This window comes from Bubalus bubalis, chromosome 8, assembly GCF_019923935.1.
Source record: "Bubalus bubalis isolate 160015118507 breed Murrah chromosome 8, NDDB_SH_1, whole genome shotgun sequence".
Taxonomy (NCBI): domain Eukaryota; kingdom Metazoa; phylum Chordata; class Mammalia; order Artiodactyla; family Bovidae; genus Bubalus; species Bubalus bubalis.
The window spans coordinates 66,122,474-66,132,624 of record NC_059164.1 but is presented as its reverse complement, the minus strand read 5'-3'; positions in this window follow the sequence as shown (position 1 = coordinate 66,132,624).

Genomic DNA, 10,151 nt, shown 5'->3' with positions numbered 1-10,151 from the left:
GATGATGACTGGGCATAACAAGCCAGGAGGTAGGAGAGGAAGTTGGAGAGGCAGAGAGGCCGGGTTGTGTAGGGTTCTGTGGGCCATGGGAAACTTTTACATAGGAGAGTGAACTGATCTGGTTTACCTTTTAAAAAGGCCACTTTGCAGCTCTGTGAAGAATGGACTTTAGGGAGGCCAACAGTGGAGGCAGGGAGACCAGTTGGAAAGTTGCTGCAGTAACACAGCTGAGAGACAATGGTGGGTCAGATTGGGATGGTAGTCGTGGAGGTAGAAAAAGCAGTGAGATTTGGGGTACATTTTAAAGGCAGAACAAGGCTTGATTTGAGTTTGTTGTGGGAATTAAAAGAAAGAGGCATCAAAGATAATTTCTAAGCCTCTTATGGGATGGTGGCACCTTTTGCTGAGATAGAGAAGGCTATGGTGGGTCATTTTGGGGCGGACACTCCCAAAATGGGAAGGGGCTAGTAGAGGGACAAAAGAGTTCCATTTTTGACATGTTACATTGGAAATGCTTATCAAACACACAAATCAAGTTGCTGAGTAGGCAGGTAAATAATACAGTAACAATTATAATAATAAATATGGCCATTTATTAGGTATCTGCTATCCACAAGAATCTCCATAAATGTCAGCACACTTCACACCCAGTCTTATGAAACAGCCATTAACCCTAGAAATTCAGATAGGGAAAAAGAGACTCTCCTAAAGGTCAGGCAACTTGCCCAAAATGCCACAAGAGAATATGGCAGCCAAAGCATAAACCCGGGGCTTGTGAGTCCAAAGCCCAGTTTCTGTCCCCTGAGCCCATTCAGTGAGAAGATCCCTGAGGAGGGCTTTTGAAACCCTTTCTGAAGCTACTGTGTACATCCTGGGAAGTAGGACCTGCTTTGCCCCAGAGAAGTTGTGGGGCTTCCTCAGGCTGGGCTACTAAGCTTCTTTAGGGCTCTTTACCTGGGCAACCTCAACCCCCACTCTTAAGGAGACAGGGAAGAGATTTTTCATGGACCAATGAGATTTTCCACCTTCTGTCTAGGTTTATTAAATCTAAAAAGCTCTCAGTTTTAGTCAAAAGATTGATGCCTTCCCATCACCTCTCTCAGGGCTTTAAAAAAATTTGACATTACTTGACCACATACAAAATATTCTCAGATGCACTTGTTGAGAAGGGAAGAGAGAACTGTTCAATTTCTGGGCTGGAGACAGAGCAGCTGTCGATGAGTGTGCATTAAAGTCCCTGTCTCTGGTTACTTAACCTTAACGATTTCTTTAAAAGCTCCTGGAAACCTGTGTGGTTGAAAATGGCAAATCCTGTTATTACTCGAACTGAAAATCAACCATGATTCCATCTTCTGGGGGAAGCCAAACAATAATATCAGCAAAATAAAGATGGATGTCAGAGCAGGGAGCCTCTGCCAAGGTCCTCAGAGGGAGAAATAAGATGATACCCAAGAAGAAAGAGGAAGGACAGACTGTCTTGTTTCCTCACACAAGATGGTGTGAGTGAGTCCACGTGATCTTGCAGGTCCACAAAAGGACACCAGGACACACTTTATAGTGTCCAGTGGATATTCCAATATGAAGGATGGCAGACACCAAATTGGGTAACACTTGAAGCTCGACCCTAAGGGACATTTTCTTTTCCAAATCCATTCAGGGACACAGTTGTGATTTTCATCCTCTTGGTGTGGAGTAAAGAGAATACTCCTACCCTGTTGGTGGGAATGTAAGTTGATGCAGCCACTGTGAAAAACAGTACAGAGATACCTCAGAAAGCTAAAAATATAATTACTACATGATTGATCCAGCAATCCCACTCCTGGGCATAATTTGAAAAGATACATGCACCCCAGTGATCACTGCCCATCACTATGTACAATAGCCAAAACATGGAAGCAGCCTACATGTTCACTGACAAAGGAATGGATAAAGAAGATGTGGTACATATATACAGTGGAATACTTCTCAGCCATAAAAAAGAATGAAATGATGTCATTTGCAGCAACATGAATGCAACCAGAGATTATTGGATTAAATTAAATAAGTCAGAAAGAGAAAGACAAATACCATATGATACCACTTATATGTGGGATCTAAACTATGACACAGATGAACTTATTTATGAAACAGAAACAGAACCATAGATATAGAGAACAGATTGGTGGTTGCCAAGAAAGAGGGAGTTGGGAGAAGGATGGAGTGGGAAGTTGGGGTTAGCAGGTATAAGCTTTTATAAATAGAATGAATAAACAAGGTCCTGCTGTCTAGGACCTTGCTCAACTATATGCAATACCTATAATAAAGCATGGGACTTCCCAGGTGCTCAGTGGAAAAGAATTCACCTGTGAATGGAGGAGACCCAGGACATGCAGATTCAATCCCTGGGTCAGGAAGATCCCCTGGAGGAGAAAGCGGCAACCTGCTCCAGTATTCTTGCCAGGAAAATCCCATGGACAGAGGAGTCTGGCAGTCTGTAGTCCATGGGATTGCAAAGAGCTAGACACACGTGAGCAAGCATGCACACATGCGTGATAGAACAGAATGGAAAAAAGCACATACTTGTGTGTATTTATATAAATTAAAAATATATATATATATATATGTGAAAGTGAAGTCACTCAGTCATGTCCGACTCTTTGCGACCCCACAGACTATAGCCTACCAGGCTTCTCCATCCATTGGATTTTCTAGGCAAGGGTACTGGAGTGGGTTGCCATTTCCTTCTCCAGGCGACCTTCCCGACCCAGGAATCAAACCAAGGTCTCCTGCATTGCAGGCAGACGCTTTACCCTTTGAGCCACCAGGGAAGCTATATATATATAAAACTGAATCACTTTGCTTTATAGCAGTAATTAACACAACATTGTAAATCAACTATACTTCAATTAAAAAAAAATAAACAAACAAAAAATAAAGCAGATTTTCATCTTCTTTCTCCATTTTTCTCCCAGATAATTTGAGAGAGAAAAATCTGTCCTCCAACAGAATGCAATGAGTGGATGTTCTGAGCTTGAATAATGCTTGTTTTGCTTTTTTCTCCCTCCTCTATCTTGTGTTTTGAGTTATATTAAACCTGACATTATCCAAGAGCTTTTGCATTGACTGAGTTTTAAACTTGGTGCAATTTGTGGACAATTTCAATAATGTGTCTAATTCATTTGTGCTGGAGTCATCAAAATCTGGCCCACTGGACAACCCTGAAGACATTGCTCTGGCAATCTTTTCTCTTCTCCGCCCTATTTACTTAAGAAAAGAGATAAAGCGTATCCTGACTATTCACTGAGTTGCATGCTATATTTCACCCCCAGCAAATTCAAAATCCAGGAAGTCAAGCAGATTTACAAATATTCACTTGCCACTCAACCACATACAACTTTCTACTGGAGGGAGAGTGAGTGAGAAATAGATTTCAGGACTAGATGATTTTAACTTTCTAAAGCAGCTAAGCATATATGGGGTTTGAACTACTATTTGCAAATCTACCCCCCCAAAAAAAAAACTAATCATAATGCATAATTAAGATCGAAGCCTAGCAGTGTCAATCCTAAATAAGCACTTGTGCTTCAGAAAGGGAAAGCGGGATCATTGGTTTGACCAGTTAATTAGCTGTTGCTTGCACTTAGAATTCTCTCATTCCACTAATTCAATTACCTCATCAACACAAACACTGGATTTGATTTTCACATATATTCTCTCATTTCTTTATCATAATTGTATGTGAGCTAGCTGTATGATTACCCTTCTTTTCTAGATGGAGAAGACAGGGTTCAAGGAGGTATTGCAAATTAAGACACAGACCAGATATTTGGCTTTGGTATTAAATTCCCCATGTGCTTATCCATTACATGAGATCATCCAGATATGGTCTTAAAGTTGTCTTAGAATTCCTTAATGACAGGTGTTTTTAAATAGCATGATGGTTAGTTTTATCCTTTAATAGGTAGAATCCTCTGATTGCATATCAGAGGATTGCATTAAATACTTAAAGACTAAGAGAGGAAGTCCTGTGGAGTCTGTCTTACCCAGAGACAGAACAGTTTCCTGCAGAGAGTAGGTGATCTATCAAGAATTAATCAATGCATGAATTTCTGGAGAGTTACTACAGAATACAGTTAATTTATTTTAAAACATAGTTGGGATAAAATTATATATCAATTTCAAAAATGTCAATATTAGCATATGCATAAGGAAAATAACCCAGAAAAAACATATACCAAATGTTTAATGTCTGACACAACATGACTTAAAAAGAAAATTAATGAAAAATTATATATACATAGCATACTTGGGCTGGAGAAGGCAATGGCACCCCACTCCAGTACTCCTGCCTGGAGAATCCTGTGGACAGAGGAGCCCGGTAGGCTGCAGTCCATAGGGTCGCTAAGAGTTGGACACAACTGAGCAACTTCACTTTCACTTTTCACTTTCATGCATTGGAGAAGGAAATGGCAACCCAATCCAGTGTTCTTGCCTGGAGAATCCCAGGGACAAGGGAGCCTCGTGGGCTGCCATCTATGGGGTCGCACAGAGTTGGACACGACTGAAGCGACTTAGCAGCAGCAGCATACTTGTGCTACACTTAATAGTGGAATCAAACAGACCTATTTATAAACTGCAGACCCTTCACTGTCCATGGTAGGATTTTGAGCAGGTTGCTTAACCCCACTGTATCTTCTTTTTCTCATTTGACAAATGGGATTAATAATATGTGCACTTCATTGTATTGTTGTAATGATTAAATCGGACAATGTGTGTATATGTATATATATAATTTATATATTGCCTAGGAAGTTGAAGACAAGAGGAACAGCATCAGACACAGAAGAAAACTTCCCCCTAAAAGGTATAGAGATGATATCATACCCATGAAATAAGAATAACCACAGAATAAGAAAGAACTCTTGGAAATTATAAAAATGAATGTCAAAACTAAAATTAAAATTTCAAGAAAGACTCCAAGAAATTTTAACTAAAACAAATAAGAGGAAAAAATATGAAAATTAAAGTATCAGTTTCGAAGGTCTATATCAGATTAGGTTTGACTCCATATAACAGAAAATCTAAAATAATAGTGGCTTAAATATGCAAGCGTTGGTAAAGAATCCACCCACAATGCAGGAAACCTGGGTTCAATCCCTGTGTTGGGAAGATCCCCTGGAGAAGGGAAAGGCTACCCACTCCAGTATTCTGGCCTGGAGAATTCCATGGACTGTGTAGTCCATGGAGTTCTAAAGAGTTGGACAGGACTGAGCGACTTTCACTTTCACTTTCACTTTCAAATGGATGTAGGCTTGGTGAGGTTGGTACGGCAGCTCCAGTGAGACACCTGTCTTTTTACTCTGTCTTTTAGATCATGTGGCTTCTTATCCTCAAATTCATATCATGGTCCAAGCTAACTGCTAAAGCTCTGGCCATCATGTCTGCATTCCAGTATCAGGAAAGAGGAATCCAGAAAGGACAGAGAACACTTTTTCCACCTAAGTCAGCTCCAAGAGCCATTTCCCAAGAAATCCTATACCAATTTCCACTTATATCTCATTGGCTAGAACTTAGTAATGTGGTACCATCTAGCTACAAATGAGTTTAGAAAATGTGTTCTTTCCTTTAGGAAATTTATCACAAGCAACAACTAAGTATTTTCCTACTAATGCAAAAGGGGAGGATGTAAATATTTAGGTACAAACTAGCAGTCTTTATTGCAGGGTCCTCAGTTCAGTTCAGTCGCTCAGTTGTGTCTGACTCTTTGTGACCCCATGAATCGCAGCACTCCAGGCCTCCCTGTCCATCACCAACTCCTGGAGTTCACTCAGACTCACGTCCATTGAGTCAGTGATGCCATCTAGCCATTTCATCCTCTGTCATCCCCTTCTCCTCCTGCCCTCAGTCCCTCCCAGCATCAGAGTCTTTTCCAATGAGTCAACGCTTGGCATGAAGTGGCCAAAGTATTGGAGTTTCAGCTTTAGCATCATTCCTTCCAAAGAACAACCAGGACTGACCGCCTTTAGCATGGACTGGTTGGATCTCCTTGCAGTCCAAGGGACTCTCAGGAGTCTTCTCCAACACCACAGTTCAAAAGCATCAATTCTTCGGTGCTCAGCCTTCTTCACAGTCCAACTCTCACATCCATACATGACCACAGGAAAAACCATAGCCTTGACTAGACGGACCTTTGTTGGCAAAGTAATGTCTCTGCTTTTGAATATGCTATGTAGGTTGGTCATAACTTTCCTTCCAAGGAGTAAGCATCTTTTAATTTCATGGCTGCAGTCACCATCTGTTACTTCTGACTAATAGGAAATCTATGAAGGTTGAACAGAGAAGAAAGATAGGAAGAAATTACCAAATCAGCACGAATCGTATCTATCCACTGATGAGCTGTCAATTATTAATCATGACAACTGATGCTTTGGAAAAGACCCTGATGCTGGGAAACATTGAAGGCAAAAGGAGAAGGGGCCACAGAGGATGTGATGGTTGGATGGCATTACTGACACAACGGACAGATTTGAACAAACTCTGGGAGAGAGTTGAGGACAGGGAAGCCTGGTGTGCTTCAGTCCAGTCCTCAGTGCTGCAAAGAGTCAGACAATGACTCAGTAACTGAACAACAACAAATGAAGGATGAATCGAGAAAAAGGATAGGAAGAAGTTTTAGAATCGGTACAAAGAAATCATATCTATCCACTGATGAACTGTCAATTATCAATCATAATGATTGAGAAAGGATTCCCTCCAAAGCCCACCTTAAAAGATTTCAGATTACCCAATAAAGAGAAGATCTGAAGGAATTCCCTAGCTGTCCAGTTGCTAGGACTCTGGGCTTCTACTGCAGGGGGCCCAGGTTTGGTCAGGGAACTAAGATCCCCAAAGGGCAGCATGGCCAAAAAAATAGAAGAAAACTTGAGGCAAGTTCCCAAAAAAGAACAAGGGCTACGAACAGCAATGAATTCGCCTATGGCACCATTGTTAGCTGGAAGACAGTGACTCAGTACTATCAACATTTAAGAACACATCCTAGAGATTCATACCTGGGAAAACTAACAACTAAGTAAGTAAAGTCTCAACTACTGAAGAATGAGCTAGGAAGAAAGAAGGAAGAAAATGTGGATCCCAGGAAACAGGAGATCCAGTATGGGAGGAAGGGTGAGAGATTTCCCAAGATGCCAGTTGCTTAGCAGGCCCAGGAAGCAACCAGCCCCGTTTGCAGTAGGAGGATGGAATGCATAGATTATCTGAAATTTGTACTGAGAAACTAGAGAAGGGAATATGATTAACAATAAATACAAATAAATGAATTAAAATATAAGCAATGCAAAAGCTACATCCTCATCTACCTTGACAGAAGTTAGAAGAAAATGTGTAAAACAATAAATCAAGCAATAGTATTTTATGTATATTATTTAAAATGTGGAAGTAGATAGTAAAAGAAAAAGCTAAAATATTTGAGAGTGGTTGCTTCTGCAGAAGAGGAAAGTGGCAGTTGGAGTAAGGAAATTCCATTTTTTCATATAAGCTTTTTAGCACTATTTCTAAACTTATCCACATTATCACTTTGATTTAAAAAACTGATTTTTAAAATATGAAAATAAATAACATGTTGTTGTCCTTTCACTGAATAATCCAAACTACTTTAGTCATGTCCCACATTGAAATTATTGAGAGATAAATTAATAAATGAAATAAACTAACAGATTAATCTGGATTAATTTTATCCTTATTAGGAATTCAATACTGCTATCAACTGATTCTGTGGCTTCCAGAAATCAAAATTTCTATTTTCAAAGACTATCTTAATCTCAGCACCAACAAGAAATGTCATTTTAACTCAGGAAGGTGGACACCAGAGAGAAGACATACACACACACACACAGAGGACATTGCTGTCCCTGTTTCACTGATTCAGTTTGAAGGCTTTAGAACAAAAGTTTCACTGGAATGGTTTATTAAGTACTGAACTATTAAATTCCTGGGTCCTTAGAAACCCAGCTTAACTGTTCATGAAAAAAAAAAGCAGCCAAAAGCCATTAATGAGATAAATTATGAAGGGAAAGAATCTGTCAAACTGAATCAGAGAAGGAGACAATTAACAGAACATCTCTCCAAAGATAAGTAGTATTTGAAAACTCACTGTGCAAGTTTTTCACTAAGAAATCCAGCTACTGATGCATTTTCCTGGGCTGATAAAGAGAGTGGAGTGTATATGTACTGTGCTATTTTACATGTGCCAAAGTACCCAGACTTCCCTTTATGTTCTTTCTCTCTGAAAGAGTTGATTGAGGAACCCCAGAAAGTTTTTTCTCTCTTTGTGGATAACAACTGGACAACAGTTAAAGGGTGTTTCAAGTATGTGTGTGACATGCGTGCTTGCTTAGTCGCTTCAGTCATGTCTGACTCTTTGCGATCCCATGGACGGTAGCCCGCCAGCCTCCTCTGTCCATGGATTCTCCAGGCAAGAATACTGGAGTGGGTTCCCATTTCCTTCTCTGGGGGATCTTCCTGACCCAGGGATTGAACCTGCACTTTTTATGTCTCCTGCATTGGCAAGAAGGTTTTTTACCACTAGCACCACCTGGGAAGCCCCATGTGTGTGACAGAGGTGAGCAAAATAAGAGCCACGTCAAGTCTTTCTCCTTCATTTCACTGGCTAAGCCAGAGTTCTGTGATGACTCCCAAGAAGGAGAAAGAATAAGTGGGCTTACATTCTGCCAGACCTGAACTCCATCCTTCTCTTCTCTTTGCTCAGCTGTGATTTGACACCTAGTGAAATGTCTCTTCATTGTACAGATACATACTTAACACACATGAGTGGCTACTAGTCCTCAGTCTTCTTCCAAACAAAAGCTATACTTTGAGACTCAGTTGCCCTTAAGAGTAATGTCCTTCACAGGTTGACTTTTAAAATAAGGAGTGAATCACAGCCAAGTTTCAGTTGCCTGGGTCCCTCCATTTTACTACTGGAGTATGTAATGACAAGGAAATTTGCTCATGATGTAGTGTTAAGTGAAAAAAGCAGAACGTGTGTGTATACATATGTTATGTATATGGATGGGTGTGTGTGTGTTTCAGGAAAGTGCATTAAAACATGATTTGTGCTTATTTGTGTTGTAGAATAATTATAGGTTATTTGCAAATTTTCTTCTTTGTAATTTTCTGTGTTTTCTGAATTCTCTCTACAGGGAACCAAGAAAATATATTATTTTATCATTAAAAGCAAAATAAAAAAATTCAAATAGAACTCTCCCCCCCCCCCCCAATTAAAGAAAAAGAAGTATATCTCCTGCCTGCCTGGGAGAGAGGGAGGAAGGGGAGGAGAATAATGGTCTTTGCCCACATGTGTGACATCCCAGTGAGCTCTGATCTCAGAGTCTATGTAGGGCGGTGGCTAGAGCAGAGGTCACAGGGTGGAGCCCATCTTTGTCGTGAGGATGAGTGAACAGACACTTAGACACAGTAAAGCACTTCGAATGGTGCTTGTTTAACCAATGTTAGCTGTTTTTTTTCCCTCAGAGAATTTGGCTTCTCCATCACCTCTCCAGTTCCTCTTCTCAAGACAATGAACAATTATTTATTACCCTGAAGGAATTTCCAGCCTATCTTCCACCTGTATTATAATGTGAATTTTGGGTACATGGAGTTACACCCTGAAACTCCTATTCCTATGCATTTTTTTCCTGAGCTGTATCACATGGCTTTGGTATCATAATTGGGCTTCCCTGCTGGGGTTTTATTCCTCAGCAGACTTTTCCAGCATCATTCCTCCCTCATCTTCACTAAGTGCTTTCTTATTATTCGCTTGAATAGCCAAGAAGGATAAACGCTTTCAGCTGATTAAGATGTACTTCGATTCATGATCACCTCTTTCCAAGTGATTTCAGGACTCAGTCTTTTTATTCTTATTAAGCTATGGCAACTTGGTAGGCAATGCTATTAGACAAGTATGCTATTATTTTTTTCTACACGAGTCAGTATCTTCCTTCAACCTTATGTTGTCTCTGATTAAGAAATACCAGCATTGGGGGGAAAAAAAGAAATACCAGTCTTTTCGATGACAGGGAAACGGAGCTAATCTTATATTTGAGCTTGTTATCCTAAAATGTGAAAAGAGGAAGACTAAGGTTTCTCTTTCTAAGAATTAATTAAGGAAGGCTGGG